Source organism: Sciurus vulgaris, assembly GCF_902686455.1.
Source record: "Sciurus vulgaris genome assembly, chromosome: 11".
In the NCBI taxonomy this organism is placed as follows: domain Eukaryota; kingdom Metazoa; phylum Chordata; class Mammalia; order Rodentia; family Sciuridae; genus Sciurus; species Sciurus vulgaris.
Window position 1 is genome coordinate 105,886,213 of NC_136472.1, and position 20,930 is coordinate 105,907,142.

The following is a 20,930-nucleotide window of genomic DNA, read 5'->3' on the forward strand; positions in this document are numbered from 1 at the left end:
TGTGTGCTCCTACATCTTCCCCTTGCCCTTTGAACAGGAAAGGGAGAGTCAGATGGACCAGGGCCAAAGGTAGAAAAGGAATGATTGGTTGTTATTCTGATCTTTTTGAACCCACATGCCTGGAAGCTGACCTGACTTTCCCACTTAAATATTGGGTCTGAAAAAACATTTTACATGCTCCAAAGGACAGAATTAGTTCTGGCTCCTTTTAAGTACTTGTGGATATAAGCTTTAGATTTTTAGGATAAGGTAAACCTAGAGGAATATTTTTTTCATTTAGTTTTATGACAAAGTTTTCTCACTCTAAACCTATTACTACTTCTAACATTAGTTTAGTCCACAGGCATCATTGAGCACCTCCTGTATGCTAAGCTCAGAAATGTTAAAGGGAAGTCTGTTAAGCAGAGATGAGTGTGTAAATCCACAAGGGCAATGAAACATTGTTAAGTACAGTTGTTCCTTATTATCCACGGAGGACTAGTTCCAGAAACAAAATCCATGGAGGCTCAAGTGCTCATATAAAATTATGTGTTATATGATGCATATCCTCCCATATACTTTAAATCACCTCTAGATCACTTGCTATTCCCAATACAATGTAAAAGTTATGTAAATAGTTGTAGTGAATAATGACAAGAAAAAAAAGTCTGTACATGATCAATGCAATTAATTTTTTTTTTTTTTGATTCCCCTATTAGTTGACTCTGTGGATATGAAGACTTGGCTACAGTCGGATGGAAGTAAGGAGAAAGTGGTCAGCTTTGGTGGGCATATGCTGCTGAGGCTTAGATAGGACTGTTAGGCTGACTCTCAAATAGCAGTAGGTGAGTAGCCACAGAAGCAGGTGGGGAAGGAAATGCTCCAGGTATAAAAGGATGGAGTGGCAAACATCTGGTGAACCATGAGTAGTGGCTTATCCTAGAGTTTCATAGAGAAGGCTCTCTTTCAGAGCCCGGAGGCAGAGGATGAGGGAGCAAGATTTAAAAAAAAAAAAAAATAGCAGATGATACAAACTTTCTCTGCAGAACTATTAGCAGTCAAGAGATCTATCTTCTCTGAAATGTGAACAGACTTTGTGCTTAAAATGGGGCTATATTGGCAAGTTAAAATTAGTCAGTCTGCTTCCTGCTTCCAGTCTGGGATTCATAAGCCAAAATACATTGCTATTATCTTTGCCACATCAAAAAAATGATTCTTTGTTCTCAATTTGTTCTTTTACTGGCCCGCCTTATTTATGTGTTGACATGACCCAAATTTTCATTTCCAAGGGATCTGAGCACTGAGTGGTACTGCCTGCATTGCCTCTAGTGTCTTCTACTGACTTGAACACCATCATGGGGGTACAAAATGCATCTGGGCATCACCTCTCTACCCCTGTTAGACTGCAATGCCCCTCTTGCTCTTTTATACTGAGAATGAATCACCCAGCCTACATTCAAACTTTCTTTTCTACTTGCCAAGAAATAGCAAAGTATGAATTTCATGTTCCAATTCAGTGGAATCACGTGTCCCTTGACCGAAACCTTCCCCACCTTGAACTCTAAATCTGAAGGTTGTTTCTCCTTCCAGGAAACTAAATAAAAAAAATGTTTTGAGTTCTGCCTTTTGGAAGCATTTCCTTCTCAATTGTCCTTGAAGGCCTCCCCTCGGTGGGAGGAACATGCAACAGTAGTCCCTATTGTGACTGTGCTAGTGTCTGTATATGGGGGAAGAGTCCAGTCTCGAACATCTTCTTCTTTATTTAGCAAGTCGCAGGAGAGCGCCCCACAAGGCCATCCGTGTAGGCTGGGGGAAATGGATCTCCTGCAGCTTCCCAAGTAGGATGCAGTGCCCTCTGTCACACTAAGACCATTCGCAGAGGGAATCCTTCCATTGGAGGCACGGGATGCTATGCCTGGACAGCCAACTATCTGGTTTCAGTCCTCCTTCACTTAAAAATCGTAAAAAAAAAAAAAATTCATCTAAAGGTTTTTAGTACTGTATGATTTTTAAAAAATTTAAATCCTTATTCCATCTGGAAGTTCAAGGTAATCAGTCATCCAGCTTTATTCTTTTTCCAAGTGACTAGCCAGTTGTCTGAATAACACATGCATTTTTAACATTTTATTATGTAATCCAATCCCATTCATATTTAGATCTACTTTTGTACTCAATATTTTGTTTTATTGATCATCTGCCTACTCTTGCAGCAGTGCATAAGCAGAAAATACTGCATTTAAAATAACTGGCAAAGTTCTACCTTATAATCTATATTAGGATCTTCTTGGTTATTAATTGCACATTTTCATTCTTTCAGACAAACTTTAAAACTTTTTTCCAAGTTCCAAAAGAATTCTGTTAGAATTTTCATTGAACCGTGATAAATTTTTGTTTAGTTTTGGGGAAAATTGGAATATTAACAATGCATGTCTTCTAAGCCAAAAAAATGACATGCCTCTTTATTTATGTAAGTGTTCTGTCTGGATGGACACCAACTGTTGGTGATAAGAACAAGTTTTTTGTTTGTTTTTGTTTTCCCTCCAGAGACATTTTTGTTACTAATCCTGCTATGAGAAGCAAGTACAACAAAATGTAATCACTTCATTTTGGGTCACCAAGGACTCTTGAGAGCATAAATCTATGGGTATATTTCTGAACACTGTGTTGTGATGATTAACACTCCAAGATCCCAGGCTGAGATCTGTTTTGAACTGACTATAGAAGGATGGTTTGTTGAAAGAAAAAAAAGCACTGCTTATCAAATTTAAAACATCCAGAAACCATCAATGTGTGCAATTTGCCTGTGAAGGATGTCATTTATTGAAAAATCGTGTCATTATTCTTGAGCAGGAAGGGAGGCTATAATGTTCTCTTGGCTACATATTCATGGCACATCTGAGAATTGTTTGCATAAATGCACTGGCTAGGATCCACATCTGCTGATATAAAACCTATTCTAATATTGACAAGACAATAAAGAAGAATGGCACATGCCAAGTTATTTAACAAAGCTTTCCGAGAAGGTCGGCATGCCTGCTTTGCTTTTCCATTGTGTACCCAGTGACTAGCACTATGCCTGGTGTATTGCTGATGCCTAATGATTTATTAAAGGAACAAATGGAGTTGTCAACAAGGATATACATGTATGCTTTGCGGGGAGCATGTGCTAGAAATGGAATCGAGGATCTTGCACATGCTAGGCAAGCACTCTATCACTAAGCATTCATGCTTTTTAAGGTAAAAACTTGAAGAGTGTAATTTGCTGCTAACCTGAATTTCTACTACCAACTCCATGGCAGTACCAGCAACTTCTGGATCGGCAGTGGAGACTGTTGAGGCTTCCTGCCTTTGACTCACCAAATAACTTTCTTCATTGCTGCCAGTACAGCTTGGTCAATTCTTTCCAGCCCACCTTCCATTCCAGTGGTAGATATTCTCAAAGACGAACGAGGCTTTTGGTTTCCTTCCCACCTGCTTTCTGTTGCCAAAGAGCTTCTGTGCTGTATACCCAGTCAAATCACAAAATCTTAATAACCACACTGACATTTTTTGTTGGCACTGGAATCAGAGGTTGCCATGTTATAATTTGAGTTTTGGAACCATCACTTCAATGACAGAATTTGCTCATTCTCCTCATGGTGGGTGGCTAGTAATTTAGAACAAGTCAATCCTGGCCAGAACAGAGTAAACGCAGGGCTTATTCATGCTAGGCAAAACATTCTAAGTCATTCCTGCAGGAACTTCCCCCACCTCCTTTTAAAGTTACTTTTTTACCAACAGTTGAAGATATGGCGAGTTTACAAACAAGAATGGTGTAAGGTCAGAGAGAGAATGCAAAGAGTAAAAGAGTTGCATGTCTACCCAGGTAATCAAATCAAGGTGGTGTTAGGAATTGGAATAGAAAGTCAAGACACTGGAGATGAAAGAACACTGAATATAGCCAAGATAGCTGTAGGCCAAATGTGAACTTTTAAGTACTCTCATGGATAGATGGCATGGTCAGTCTGAATTTCAGTGTCCAAGGATGCAGCATACATACTGGAGAATGATTGACTGGAGAGGTAAGCATTAAGTCTTAGGAGGCTATTGAACCTAAATGAGAATTAGTAAAAGTGTAAGCATCACAGTAGAAACAGAGAAGCCAGGAACAGATTCAAAACCCACTTCAGAAATAGAATTATTGGTAATGGATGATCGTATAACCAAAAGTTATGAATTCTGGAGATATTAGTTGAGGCAAGGAAGAAGGTATAAATAGGAAGGATTCAAATGATGAGAGAATTTGGACTTCAAAGATTGTGAAATTTGGAAAATTCAGATAATATAGCAGTCACTTTTATGGATCCTTTAAGAAATTAATTATTTAAAAGGCATTGTGGTTGGGTGGAGGGGCCCACACCTGTGATCACAGCACTTGGTATGTTGAGGCAGGAGGATTGTAAGTTCCAGGTTGACCTTAGAACTTAGCAAGAACCCTGTCACAAAACAAACAAACAAACAAGTGAAATGAAAAGGACTGGGGATGTCACTCAGTGGTAAAACATCACTGGGTTCAATCCTCAGTACCACACATACATACATACATACATACATACATCATTATAATATTGTTCGTGACATCTTTGTAAGAGTAACAACATTTAGAATTACCTCCACTTTACAAGTCCTGAGAATGATTTACCTGGGATCACATAGCAGCTTGACGAATAACTATTTAAAAGAATTTAGGGCTTTAAACTCCATATTAGGGTTATCCAGAGAAACAGAACCAATAGCATTTATAGCCAGTCCCCTGTATCCACAAGTTGTGTATATATAGATTCAACTGAGTATGAGAAATATTTGAAAAAAATTGTGTCTGTACTGAACATAGACATCCCTAAACAGAGCAGTATAACAATTATTTATATTGTATGAAGTATCATAAGTAATCTAGAGATTATCTAAATGTCACAGGAAATTGTACGTAGCTTATATGCAAATACTATGCCATTTTATAAAAGAGACTTGAGCATTGGGGGGTTGAGGAGTGTCCTGGAATCAGTCCTCCTTGGACACCAAGGGATGCCTATATGATATATATGTAGTAGATTTATTATGGGAATTGACTCATGTAGTTGTGGGGGCTGAGAAGTCCTACTGTATACCATCACGAACCTGAGAACCAGGAAAGTTAGTGGCTTAAGTCCAATGAATCAGCCTGGGTACCAGAATCCCTAATGGCCCATAACAACAGGAGAGAGCAAATTCACCTTTTCCCTGCCTTTTTGTTATATCTCTGTCCTCAAAGGATTGAATGATGCCCACATATATTACTCAGTGTGACCTTCTTTACTCAGCCTCTGATTCAAATGTTAATCCCTTCAGAAACACCCTTTTAGATGCACTCAAAAATAATGTTTCATCAGCCCTTTTGGGCATTCCTTAGCCCAGTCAAGTTGACATAAAAAAAAATTTTAAATCACAATTTCCATCTCCTGATATTGGATTTCACTCATGTTACAATTTGATTTTCATCATTCAAGCCCAACATACATTCTCTCTCCCCCTCCTCCCCCACCTCCCACTCCTAAAACTTATATGTGTTTTCTGAGACTAACTTTCAGATAGATAAATGTAAAAATATTGTTCAGATGTTTTTGGAGCTGACCTCATTGTTACATCTATTTCAGGAACTCTACAATGACAAGTAAAACTCTCTCTCTCCCTCCCTCCCTTGCCTGCTTCCTTCCTTCTTTCTTTACCACTTCTTTTCAGCAAACATATATCAACTAATATATCAACTCATACTTGGCTTTGAGGAGTTCAAAAATAAGAAAGACAGGATCTCTTAACCTCTAGAATAGGGGGAGTCAAACTTGTATGATACCTCTCAGGGAAAAATCAATAGTGCTTGAGGGGCATTTGAGTCTTGATGTGTCAGTACTCACACATCAGAATAAAAAAAGATAAAGGCCTCCCCAGTACTGGCAGGAAAAGCCTGAGTTGAGGGAAGGAAGGGAAGGCATATGCCTCCTCATGGGACTCCTCAGGGGCAGCAAGGAGGGATAAAAGTACAATTAGAGGGTGTGTGGCACAGAGAGGTGGCCACCTCTCAGCATGGGCCCAGCACATGGGATCTGTGAACTCAGGAGTCAAGTGACTACTTTTGGCAGGCCAAAAGAGACACGGGCTCTTGGAGGGCATAGCATCTGAAATCAACTGAAAGAGCTGTCCTACTGTCCAACTTAGGAAGGAAATCTGTTTTGGTAGTGGAAAAGCTAGAACTTTTCATAAAGCTGGGCAGAGGGGTAGGGGAGAATTTGTTTTAAAATATTTTAATCTTTCCTGAGATCATGGTTACTGAAAGCACCCAGAAAAACCACTCCAGATGCGGGAACTCATGCAAGAGATTTTATGAAGCAGACAGGCAGAGTGTCTGCCCAAAGGATGAGAGAGAAAGAGAGAAAATGAGAGAGGGGGTTGGGGGGTGGGGGGGAGATTGAGAGAGAGAGAGAGAGAGAGAGAGAGAGAGAGAGAGAGAGAGAGAGAGAGAGAGAGAGAGAGAATGAGAGAATGGCGGCGGTGGAGTTATTCTTTAGTGGAATTTCTCCAGCTAATAACAACGGACCAATGACTGACTAGGAAGTTCTTGAGCTAATAATCTGGACTAATGACTGACTAGGAAGTTCACAGGCTAACAATCTGGGTTGTAAAATGGCATGGTGGGGGGCAGAGTACTGGTGACAGCAAAATGGCAGATCTGATGCCAGTAGTTACTTTTTTGTTTTATTTTTTGTTCTTTTGTGGTCTTGGGGATTGAAGCCAGGGTCTTCCACAAACTAGGCAAGTGCTCTATACCTGAGGTGCATCTCTACCCCCTGGCCGGGGTGGAGGGTGAAGGGTAATGTGAGGATGAGCTAATGCAGTGCTGGGTAGGGAGTTCATGCAGTGAGAAGAAAAAAGCATGGTCAGAAATCCTAGATACCAATTTTAGCTCTAACACTTACCAGCTAAGCAATCTTGAGCAAATAATTACTATGGGCTCTAGTTTGTACATTAGTAAAATCACTAAGTGATAACAATGAGTGGTCCCATTTATAGAATTATGTGAATTACTTTCTAATTCTTTCAATAACCCTATGAAATAATTATTATTACTATTCCCATATTATAGGTGAGGAAATTAAGGTTTGAGGAGTTTGAATACATTTTCAAAATTTATAGATCTAGTAAATGGCTGAGTTGAAATTTGAACCCAAGTCTGTTTGATTTAAAATCCTGCATTCTTAAGCATTTATGGACTAAATGATATTAGATCTTACTAAAATATTGGTAATTAATTTGACTGCCTAATTGTTACAATACAATATTGTTTTAGAGAATATATTTGTGTGTGTATATTTATTTGCAAGTCTTATTCCTTTTTCCTTTTTTATTTAAAAAGCTTTTCCTTTTTAAAGGTTATTTTTGTTTAGTCTATCTTGTACCTTGTATAATTGCTTTTAGACAAAAGAAAAATCTTTTGAACATTACAAAAAAGGTTGGAATAATTAGTATAATCTTGTCAGAGCAATATTGAGTATGTGTATGTACAAACAGTTGTTTTCTTGCTTCGGCAGTGACATGGGAAAGGATTATGTTCCTGAGGAGCTGGGGATCCAGGTTCTAATCCAAGGTCTGAGTTCATTGTCCTCTATTTATCTTAAGCCAGTCACCCTCTATGCGTTGGTGTTGCTTCTTGTTTAAAACAAGGGGATTAGATGAAATGACTGGCAAAGTCCCCCGCAGCATTAGTAACCTAAGATTCTTCGTAATTTTAGAAGAGAACATAGTTCTGAAGAATATAATTTTAAATCAATTTCTATTGTGAGACATAATAATAATAATAATGATATATAGAGTAACTCTAAGCAAGTAATAGACTAGGAAAAAGAAACTGAATTAAATTTGTCAGTTTCTAAGTTCTTTCCAACTTTGAAATCTATGATCTAAATAACAGTACGCTGTATTTCCTCGTACTGTGCAATATTTGAAAGGACTTTGGTTTGATTTATCCTTTCTGGTCTTCAGGAATAACGTGAAGTGGAGAGGAGAGTTCTTTTATCCACACTCTACAAATGAAGGAACTAAAGATTAAGTGAGTGGCCTTGGGTCACTCGGCTAGCTGGAGACAGAGCTGGGAGAGAAAGGCTTTCTGACCTGCACTCTGTCCTCAATGCTGTGCCTTCCCAGGCTCAATAAATATTAACTGCTAAAGAAAGTCGCCTGATACAAAACTACATTTTATTCTGGTTTGACAGATGAATAATCCTCAATAATAAATTCCTTTTTGGAAAAGTCCAAAGTGTTCAGTTGAGTAGTTTTGAGTCAGTTAGAGTCAAAAAGGTTAGGACACAGTATTTTCAGCTTTCCTCAAATTCTAAATCATAAAAACTGGAGAAATTTACATTGTCTTTTTAATTTCAAAGGTAGAATAATTAATACACTAAATAAATTCTCTTTGCTCTAAGATATATTTCCTAAAAAAACATGAGTGTTTGGCTAAATATTGAGGATGGGTAGCAGCATGAATAAGCAACTCATCTTTTTAAACATTAGTATGCTTCTGGGAAAGATCATTGGGCATATCTTCACTCTTTAATTATTTAAAATTCATAATTTACACATATTTATTATTACTAAGGTTGTTTATTATTATTTTATTGTTATTTTGTAGATGTTACATATGCATATAATTAGATTTATCAGTACAGAAGGGTATAAAATGAAAAATTTCCATCCCATTCCAGCCCAGGTCCACTCTCCAGAAACATATACTATTGCTGACTGTTTCTGTTAGATCTAGAAGCACTTTATCATAGGGAAGTTTTAGTTTATTATTCACTTTATTACTTCTGGATTTCTTTCCTACTTTGCCCCTTATACCTTCGAAGAACATGTTTTTATAATATTAGAAAAAATTTCTATGAGTCTTAATTTTCTTATATTTTCTATCATTTTACTTCTTTTTCTTTATCTCCCAGGTTACCAAATAGATCTTCAGTTGTGTCTAAACTATTACTTAGCAATTCCTTTGATCTTTTTATTTTTAGTTTCCAAGAACGCTTATGTTCTCCCATGATTGCTACTTTTCATGGTGAACTGTAATTGTCTTAAGAATGCAGTAAGTTATAAAGTCCTCTGATGACCCTAATTAGCCCTTGTTTAACTGGTATGATCTTAAATGTTCATTTTCTTAATGGACTAATATAAGTGTTAGGAATGTCATTGATTTCTGTGTGTGTTTTAGTTTTTTTTTTTTTTTTAAGAAATAGTTTTCTTCCTGTATTTGCATGATCATTTTTTCTTTCAGGTCAAGTTGTTTGTCTGACGCTTTCACTTTTGTATATTTTTTTTTCCTCACAAATCTGATGTTCCCTGTTGTCCATTCCTATCAATGAACTGGAAACTAAACAGATACCTTAATTTAGCATAAGTGGATTTGTGGGTTTCCTCTTCAATTGTTTAGGTCTGTTTCCTCGAAACTTCTTCCGTGAATGGAATGACTGACAGGCGTTTTGTATAAGTGAATGGAGCTTGTGGACAGGAAGGCTTCCCTGGAGGGTTTCCTGTGGGCAAAGAAAATTAATCTCAAGGAGAACAGATTAGTGGTTACTAGAGGGTAAGAAAGATGGGGAAGGAGTATAGACCAAGGTTGGACAATTATCTGATTTGTTCACTGTACACCGTTTACATAAATGAAATCATCCCATAAATATGTACAATAATTATGTGTCAAGGAGAAAAAAAAAAAAAAAGAGCAGGCAAGCAGGCTGGGGAACCCTGAGGTTCCCAGGTGGGAAAGGTGAAGATGCATTTTGAGTTTACTTCCCCTCTGAGTTTATGGTAGAAATTCAGTTTCTTTAACATCTCCTCTTAGGCCATGAGACCCTCACTAGGAACCCTGTCTGCACTGATTGCTTTCTAAAGGGCAGTGCCCTGGCTTTCACCTGAGGGCAAAGTCTCAGCTGCCATGCTCTGTTTACACAGGTCATAGGAAAGGGGCCCCAGCTGTCCCAAGGCACTGAATCCAGTTTGTAATGAGGCTACTGATAATTGCCCCACAGTCCATCATTGCATTGTTGACGGGAGTGTGGAGATTTTCTGGGTTCCCTTGGGAAGACACACGCTCACTTCTTGTGACCTGGCCTGCAGTTTCTTCTGTACTTGCACATCTATCCATCCATGTGCTTTTTATCTTTCAGAAATTTCCCAAAAACTTCTGGAGTGCTGATGTTACTCTTTCTCATTTCCTAATGCTGCTCTTATCTCATTTTCTTTTTAAAAAATAATTTTAGTTGTAGATGGACAAATTACTTTTATTTGTTCATTTTTATGTGGTGCTGAGGATCGAAACCAGTGCCTCAAACATGCTTGGCAAGCACTCTACCACTGACCTACAACCCCAACCCTTTTACTTACTCACTTTCTTTAAAGAATCTTATGTTGTCACTTTGAAGGGAGTGTGGGAGGTAGGAGAGGTAAATGCATGTGCTCAACCACCATCTGGCGTGTGTGTGTGTGTGTGTGTGTGCGTGTGTGTGTGTGTGTATTCACATGCACGCACATTTGAAATGTAAATGCAATAATGCATACCATTAATTCTTTTGGGGGAAGATGGAGTCTTGTAAATTATCAATAAATCTGTGTTTTGTCCAGTTCATGACAAAAAATGTTGGATAATGTCAGGAATTACCATTATAAAGTCTGAAAATGAAGAAATTTAAAGTGGACACTTAAAAATATTTTATAGGCCTGAATGTGGTGGCTCATACCTGTAATCCCAGCTAATTGCAGGGACTGAGGTAAGAGGATCCCAAATTCAAAGCCAGCTTGGACAATTTAACCAGACCCTGTCTTAAAATAGAATATATAAAGGACTGAGGATGTTGCTTAGTGGTAGGGCACCCTAGGTTCAATCTTTAGTAACAGAAAGGAAGGAAAAAAAAAAAAAAAGGATTTTACAGAATTATCTGTACCTGAAAAGAAAGATTAATCACTGTTACTAGTACTGTTACCAGTGCTTTTCCAGTCCTACCTTGGGATTTAGACTTGAGCAACACAATTTCACAGGCAAATATGAGGACCCATCTGCCAAGGCCTTGTTTTAGGCACTATTTCATAAGAAGTGATGCCCACCTCTCACATCTAGATGCAGGGTCTTGCTTGTGCTAAGCACAAACTCTACCACTGAGTTAATCCCCTAGCTCATAAGTGTCATTTAGAGTCTCCTAATTCGGATTTCTATCTTTAGAAATTCCTTAATGTAGTATTTTACTTCAGGTAAAAGCAATCACAAAATTTTTTTATTATAGAAAACAGAACCTAAATTCTGAAATGAATCTCAGATCAAACTGGGCTCCATTACACACAAATTTTGGGCACATGTTTTAAATGTTTTAAGCCTCAGTTTATTGAACCTTAGAATGATCATAACAATAGCATCAAAGGATGGTTTTGAAAATTAAGATAATGAACATAAATCCCTTAGCACAGTCCCTCATACAGAGTAAGGGGTCTCTTTAAGAGATGTTAAAAATTGTTATCAACATCCACAATGTAATCAACATCTATATTATAGAACGATTCTGAAATAAGCATCCAGTCCCTGCTTGTTAAGGCATCGGTGAAATAAAGGGAAATGTTGGTTCCTTCCTGGTTCCTTCTGGATAGTCTTTTGCGGGCATCCTTTTTATAGTAGTGAAATACACACAACACAGTACTTAGCATGTTAACCATTTTTAGGTGTAGAGTTCAGTGACATTACGTAATTCACAGTGTTGTGCAACCGTCACCACTATCCAGTTCTGTGCCCTTTAAACAATGACTCCCTGTTTCTTCCTCCCCACAGCCTCTGGCAGCCACCCCTCTACTTCCTGTCTTTATGAATCTGCCTACACTAGATATCTCATATCTGTGGAATCATATCATATTTGTTCTATGGTGACTGGCTTATTTCACTTGGTGTAAAGTCTTCAAGATTCTTGTAGCATGCATCAGAATTTCATTCCTTTTTAAGACTGAATAATATTCCATTATATGAAATGCCACATTTTGCTTATCAAGTCATCTGTCCTACGTGCACTGGTTGCTTCAACCTTTGGCTATTGTGAATATTGTAAATGATGCTGCTATGAACATGGGTGTGGAAATATCTGTTCAAGTCTCTGTTTCCATATCTTTTTGATGTACCCCCAGAAGTGGAAATGCTGCATCATCTAGGACTTGTTTTTTCAATTCTCATTCTTCTCATTTGATGTCCCATGATGGTGTGCATTTCTGTGTGAGGGATTTATAAACCATGCATTTTATTTGTTTCCTTCTCAGTTTCACAGATAAGTATGCTGATGCATCTTTTCAATGAGGGAAGTCCAATTATTTTTCTTTAGCTTAGCACACAGTCAACTTGCAATGAACCACGGTAATGACCTGGCAGGATCTGCTCACCTGACCCAAGAGCTTTCTAGGGACAAGGGGCCTTTATTTCTGGTCTCTACATAAGATAAGAATACCCTTTCTGCTAGCCATTAGAAATTGCTTTATAAGAATTTGCCCTCAACTACCCTATGAATAAAAAAACAGGGAGGCTTTTACCTCTCCATAAAACCTACTTCCATTCAGCAATTCTACAAATGGTTTGAACACCTGAAGTATGCTGATAGGGGAACAAAAAATATGGGCTGGGGAATTTAGTACAATGGAGAGTTTTTAAGTGTACCCTTGGAACCCCCTCAACTCAAGGAATAGAGTACCTCTCACAGAATATTTTAAAAATTGCTGGGTGTCGTGGCACACACCTGTAATCCCAGTGAGGCTGAGGCAGGAGGATCACAAATTCTAGGCCAGCCTCAGCAACTTGTCAAGGCTAGAAGTAACACAGTGAGACGCTGTCTCAAAATTTAAAAAATAAAAGAGCTGGAAATGTGACTCAGTGGTAAAACATCACTGGGCTCAATCTACAGCACCAAAAATAAATAAATAAATAAACAAATAAATAAATAGATAAATAAATTAGAAAAGTGATTAGAGCAAGTGGGGGGAAGCATCCTGCATTGTCAGCTTTATATCTTGGTAAATCTGCTTTTAGATTTGAGGGTTATTGAAAAGATCCTTTACCCATCAAACCTCTCCATCAATAGTAAGTCCTATTGTGTGCCTTGATTTTTTTCCCATTATTTTCAATCCACAGGTAAGAAATTAAAGGCTTGGTGATGTTGGAAATATTTGGGTGCCAGATAAGACCTAAGTCCATTCTATCTTCAATTATCCAGGACCTAAGACAGCTCCAATAGCAAAGATTAGAACCAAAAGATAAAGTGTTCAAAAATACCGTGTTCCTTGTAGAACATTTGGAGGCATGCAAAGAGCAAAACAAATTCATCTGTTAATTGTCCTGCCACCCAGAGATAATCAGTCAACATTTTGTCTGTTTTATAATCATGCAAATTTATAACTTATTTTCTTGTTTTGTTTTGTTTTTTATAACCATACTTGGAATATTTCTGGGCCATGAATTTTATAAATGTATACTTGGGCATTTGGAGAAAATTTTCCTTATGAAAAGGAAAAATAAGACATGTAAACACAGTTGTTGATGTGATCCTAAAGGCCAGTCAGCTGGGTACTATAATATGATGCATTTGCTGCCACCTAAAGGAAAGAGGTTAGAAAGAAAGACATTTTAAGAAGATTGGTATATTAAACTGAGATACCAAGGATGCTAATTCTGAGTTTTGTTTTTCATTTTTTTCTTTTACTAAGTTATTTCTTTTCTTCCTTTAAAATATGCATTTGAATGCATAATAGGGAACAGGTTCACTAGCTTACGTGACAAAGTGGTATATGGTGAAAGAAGTTTCCCTACCTCCCCTTGACCTGCTGACCATGGATGCCCTCTGCAGATGTCAGTCACTGTGTACAGTTTCTTATGGATCTTTCCAGAATCTGTGCAGACATGAAACTCAATGCTTGTGCTTGTGTGTGTGTCATGTCTATCAATTCAAATATTTATTTTCTCCCCACAAGTGGCAGTGTACTGGTTCCAGGAGTCTGTACTTTGTTTGTTTTCAGTACCTGGGGGTAGTTCATATCAGAAGATTGGGCTGACTTTTTAAAAATGCTTGTGTTGTATTCCATTTAACTACCCTCTGTCTAACCAGTCTCTGGTTGATATATTTAAATTATCTCCATTTTTGCTATTTTTTGTTCAATGATGTGATGACCTTCTTCGTATAGAGGTCTTCACGCACACTTCAAAAATACACATAGACCATGATCCTAGAAAGGAAACTTTGGGGATTTTGATTTCTTATCCAACTCTATCCTCCCCAGGTTTCTGCCCTATTTTTCCAATGCAGTTATATGTTTATATTGTTGAATCAACTAAATTTTATTTACTATTGAACCAAATAGTATACAACAATCATATTTTATTTCTTGTAGAAACCTGTGCTTTTCCTGGCATTAATAATTGCTAATCCAGGGTGAGGGGAATGGGCAGGTGATGGTCAAAGGAAATGAAGCTACAAATAGAGGGAATAAGTTTTTCTTTAAAAAAAAAAAACTTTGAGATATATTGTACAGCATGGTGTATACAGAGAATAATAATGTGTTGGGAATTTCAAAACCACTAGGAGAATGAATTTCAAACGTTTTTACCACAAGAAATGATAATTATTTGTTAGGCATATCTATGTACGCCTATAATTCCAGCAACTCAGGAAGCTGAGGCAGGAGAATCACAAGTTCAAGGTCAGCCTGGGCAACCTGAGGAGATCTTGACTCCAAATACAAAATAAAAAGGGCTGGGTGTGGGGATCTTCTCTGCCATGTCCCGAGTGGAGAAGGAAAGGGTTAATTGCCAGAGGAGAATGATGGTGGTTTTCTGATCTATTACCCAAAAAACTTATCTACTCAATGAACACACAGAAGCCAATACTCTTTTCATATGAGAGGGGCCTGACGAGTCTGGCCAGACCAGCTCTGGCCTCCTACCACCACATGGAGTTGTTCAACGCTCCTTTATTTATAATACACAGGTAAAGGGGACCAGGACCAGGAGGAGCTTCTTCTGTGATGGACAGGATAGGGTGGGGTTAGGGAAGCCATTCTCTTAGGTAGAAAATTCCAGAAGCAGATAGGGAACCATTCCTATGCAGCGCCACATGCTTCCGGGCAGTCCTAGAACCAGGCCTCTGCATCCCATGGCTCAACCTAACCTGATTCTGTTAAATAAGAATGGCTTCCACAGCTGGGGATGTTGCTCAGTACTATGGCACTCCTGTGTTCAGTGCCAAGAATTGGGGTAGGGGAATTTGGAGGAGAAGAAAGAAATGATAAGCATTTGAGGTGATAGTTAACTGCTTGATTTAATTGGTCCACATTGTATTCCTAGATCATAATCTCATTTTTTATCCCATAAATATATACGACACTAATTTATTAACTTATACTTATAAAAAAAATAAAATAATTGCAAATTCCCATTACCATTGGCCAATTGCTTAGTTTTTTCTACATACAATCACAATTTTTTCCCCAAGAAATCTGATGAATTTGGTGAACTCTTAGTAATAATTTTCCCCCAAATTTTCCAATACATTAATTTTCAGTTCTATTTTCCTCCCTAGATATCTCCCTTTCATACTTCCACAGTCTTTGGTGACTCTTGCTTGCTGGGTATGATGCACATTTAGGTTGCAAGATAATATCTCTTAGAATTTTGAGACTGTTATTCTATTTAGAATTCTGTATTGCTATCGAAAAGTCTGATGCCAGTAAGACTGCTGATCCTCAGGCACTGTGTGACCTGGTTTTTTCATTTTGGAAGCTTTTAGTTACTCGTCTTTATTCCCATTGTTAGGAAATTTTAGGATGATGTACTTTGCAGTGTCTGGCAGAGACCGCTATTAGACCATCAGAAGGCACACCTTCCTTCCAAAACGCAGAGTGGTTGCCAGGAAGTCTATGCTGGTCCTGCATGGCTTTTTCCAGCCCTCTTGCATCCAGGAAGGAATTTGCACTGAAGTGACCTGTGTCAGCTCAGGCAGTGGTAGTTGGGCTGAGGATGGGGTGAGGTTCAGGACACACTCAGCTCATGCCAGACCAGTAACAGAGGAGTTGGGGACAGGGGAACCAAGGTACATGTTTGTACTTCCACTCTATCCCCAGTTTTGGCCCCAGGCCTCACTCCTCTCTTGCTTGGTGCTTGGTGCCTCTGTACCTGTCTCTGGGGTGAATTGACTCAGGTCCTCTTCACATCCTCTTCTCCAGTCTTACATATTGTAATCGTCTCTACTCTGATAAGTAAGTTTCTTCTCACTCATTTTCCATCTTCCAAATACTTATCAAAACCCTTTTCTGCTACTCTCTCTATTCTTATGGATTGTACCATTCTCTTGCTCTTAACCGTTACTCTGGTGGAGTTGGGTAAATCAAGGAGTAGATCGGTTTACTAGGATTGCTGAGAAAAATTAACCCAAAATTAGTGGTGGAAAGTGATAGACATGTATTTTCTGTAATTCTGGAAGCCAGAAGTAAACAAATGAGTTTTACCAGTCCCAAATCAAGGTGTTGGCAGGGCCACATTCCCTTAGAGGCTTTGGCAGCTTCCACTTCTGGTGACTGATGCCATTCCTTGGTTTGTGACTGTATCACTATAATTTCTGCCTCCGTGGTCACAGTGCTTCCTGCTCTCCTGTCTGGGTCAAACCTCTCTCTGCCTCGCTCCTCTAGAGATACTTGTGATTGCACTTAATATCTTCATCTCAAGATCCTTAATTTAGCCATATATGCGAAGTCTGCCTCGTAAGATAGCATCCATAGGTTCTGGGGATTAGGATGTAGACACATCTTTGGGAACCATTTTTAGTTTAACACAGGAAAGGAAAAGAAAAGCACATGGTTACTCTACCATAGTTAATGGGCATCCTTTCCCTGTCCCCCCAACCCAGTACCTTTATATTCTTTACATGCATTTAAATCTTTGAGTCAGCTAGAATTTATTTTGGAATGGAGTTTCCCTCTTATCCTAAATACCATTTGTTAAATATTTTGGTTTTCCCCATCTAGATGAAATAAAGGTTCCCACCTCTTAAAAGACAATACATTTATTTTCCTATACCAAGTACAAAATTTCTTTTTTAAAATATGTAAAAAACTATATATATGTATATGTGTGTATATATATATATATATATATATATATATATATACATATATATATGATTTTGAGAAATTGCCTTTGCTCATTGGGTTCTGGAGAGTGAGAAGCAGGCCTGTGTGTGCAGAGAGAAGGGAAAGCCCCTTCTGCAGTATCACTCCTCATCTGATGAGAACACAGAGCCGCAGGCACCAGGCAGGCGTATTACAGCACTTCACATTACTCCAACAGACAAACAGCAGTGGGAGGACTGTGTGGGTGAGGGAATGATACCCTTGCACTCTTTCTGGCCCTCCCTGGCCTTAGGAGGAATGACACACGTCAAGGCCTGTCACTGCAATGCATGCAGTGGGTGTTAACAAGACAAAGCAAGTGCGTCCCTAATCACACTTTCCAGGGCCCTCAGGCCTGGCTGTTCCTCAAACTGAACCTGAAAAAATGCAAAATGTTCAAATTTCGCCCTTTCTGACATAGGCAAAGCAAATAGTCAATTGTTTTTATGGGAGTCTCTATGCAGACTGTGAATAAGGGTTTTTCCATCCCAGCCTTCTTTCTACTTAAGGACAATTTAGAACAGGCCAGGGTAATTGTTCTTTAAGCACTGTAATTTAGTTCCTTTCTGGACCTCTTGTGTGTGAGTCACTTCTGTAGCAGTGCAAAGAGATGCAAATAGAATATTTCTGAAAACTTGAGATTTCAAGCTGGATCTTTTATTTCTATTCTCTTGTTGGTTATAGCCTTCTCTTTGGTTGTTTTTTTTTTTTTTCCTCTTTTTAATGTGAGGTCTTGATACGTTGTCAGACTAGCCTCAAACTCCTGGGTTCAAGCAATGCTCCCATCTCCCAAGTAGCTCAGATTACAGGCACATGTACCCAGTTTAGTTTTAGTATTAATTGTGACATTCATATTATTAGAAGAGTGACAGAGAAAGGTGCAGTGGCACATATCTGTCATCCCAGTGATTTGGGGGGCCAAGGCAGGAGGATTGCAATTTTAAGGCCAACTTAGACAACTTAGCAAGACTCTGTCTCACAGTAAAAATAAAAAGAGCTGGTAGAGTGCCCTGGGTTGAATCCCAGTAATGCAAAATAAATAAATAAAAACAAAAACACCAGGATTACAGAATTTTAATCACTTTTTTTTTTTTTTTTTTTTTTTTTGGCGGTGCTGGGAATTGAACCCAGGGCCTTGTGCTTGCAAGGCAAGCACTCTACCAATTGAGCTATCTCCCCAGCCTTAATCATATTTTTTTTGAAGGTCCCTGGTCCTAGTATAACAAGCTGCTTCTCAATTTCACAATACTCCATTTCTTGTATGTATGAATCACTATGGTTTGGTTTTCTCTCCAATCATGACTTTGTTTCCCCACCTCCTGCTCACACATACATATGTCTCTGATCGGGATTTTTCTTTAGGGGTGCTCTGAATGCTTATGGGTTCTATTCTGTTATTTCTCATACTTTCCAGTATCCTTAAGTTTGACTCTCTTATGCTTGTCCAACATGAGTTCTTCCTTCTTGTTCTGGTACAATAACTGGGTTCCAATTCTCTGTTTTTGTTTTGAGTGTGCCAAAGATAGAAGAGAGGAGACCATGAGTGGAAAGGAAGCTGTGGACAAAGTAAGAAGAAAAGAGAGGGAGGAATGAAGAAGAGAAGTAGCGGCTCTTAAAGAAAGATCTTTCCAAGAGTTGAACCTAGTGTCAAAAAGCACATTTGATTCTGAATTACATGGAATCATTAACAAATACATCAACAAATGACTCAGCAGTAACAACAGTTAGGGCTATAGCCACTTTTCTTGCATTTCTTCTCTTATTCCTTAGCTACCTTGTGATAACCTTAGCATAATGCACAGTTGTTTAGTTCATGAAATTTTTATCTATTTCCAAAAGTTGCTAAAGTGAAAAGAGGGATTTTTAGAATCAGAAAGTCTTCATTTTTAATCTTGGTATGGCTATGTGACCTTGGACAAATTATTTAACCCCTGGAAAATTTAGTTTTTCCATAGTAAATGTTTATGTCATGAGAGGTAAATGAGAAAATGTACATACAAATCTTACTATAGTGTATCAGTAGGGAGGACTAGGTGAGCTGGGGACATCAGGGAAGACGTCTGAAGAAAGAGAATGAGCTGGCAAAGGAAACTGGGTCACTGACTTAGAGATAAGGTTCTACTTGCTGTCTGAGGCCAGCAGTGCAAGGTTCCACCTTATCTTCTTATGACCTGTGTCCCTCTGTAGCCCTGGTCACTGAGAACAGTCAACTTCATTATTCAACCTGAATTCAATGATCAATCATACTCACCTCCTTGAATGGATTACTCTCTGTCCCTCTCATGGTGCTTTGTATTCATTTAACCAAGCCTCCACCCTGGTTAAATCTAGCTCTCCAGTCTGAGCTCCTTCTGCATCCGTGGACCACAGTGGAAGAATAGACTATGACTTTGTTCTGAATGTTGGAATCCTCTGCCCTGATTTTTACATTGAAACTTAGTCCCCTATGTATTAAGAGTGGGACTCTTTAGGGAAATGATTAAGTCATTGGGGGTTCTTCCCTCAGAAAGAGAATTTGTTCCTTTATAAAGGATATCAAATGAAGCATGTTGCCCCCCTTCTGTCCTTAGGTCATGTGAGGATGCAGACACCATCTAGAGTTTGGGGTGTAGCACAGTAGTATATTGTTTGGTACACAACACATGTACAAGGCCCTGGGATTGATCCCCAGCATTGAAATAAAGAAAAGAAAAGAAAGAAAGATGCCCTCTAAGAGGGCATATCAAATCTGCTGCTGCCTTGATCTTGGACTCTCCAACCTCCAGAACTGCAAGCAATAAATTTCCATGTACTTTACCCAGTCTAAGGTGTTTTGTTATAGTAGGCTGAAAGGGCTAAGATAACAGATCCCACTTTAAAGTCAGAGATCCTTATGCTGCTTAGCCATCTCAGGAGGTTCCCTGGTCTTTCTCTTCCCTACTCTCTCAATTCCAGGATGCTCTCCAGAGCATCATGACCCCAGCTTCTCCTCCTCTGGCAACCCAAGCCCCAGCTCCCCTGTCTGCCACACTCTATCCACCTACAGTACGACCAGCCCACCTTGTCAAAGCAGTTTTTCTCCCTCTGGAAAGGTGTCCTTATTCAGTGGAACCCACAAAACCTGTTTAAAAAATAAAGGGAGCAGGTGACTCTTGGTAGCTGACAAGAGTTTACAAAACTGGGTGGGGGTACTTAAGACATAGTCATTTTGTACTAGTTGAAGGACAATTATCAATTTCTGTCTCTGAGATATCCTCTGATGATGATTATAGGAGATCATTTTAAAAGTGGTAGAATAGTAAGATTTTCCATGAACTATAATCCCACTTATTTAATTCGATCCATTCTATTAGCATCACAATAATCAAAATTTGCAAAAATCTTAATTAATCCATGTATCTGATTACTAGTCACAGCTATTTAAGGAATTACAGACCTTTTAAATAATTTTTTTCTTTTTCTCAAATATATACTTGCTTAAAATAAAACCACAGTCTTCTAGCTTTAATTTTTATATAATTAATTATTGATCTTATATTTCTAATAGAGAATCACAAATCTACCTTCAATCCACCTTATTTCCTAAGGTTCAAAATTTTATACATTTGCCAAAAAAAAAAAAAAGAAAAAAAAAAAAAATCCTTTGGGTTCAGACTAAAATCAGATTTGTTGTTCTTTCTATTGCATGTTGCTTTGCCCTGCTGTTTACTTTATTGGTTCATTTCAGGCTCATTTTC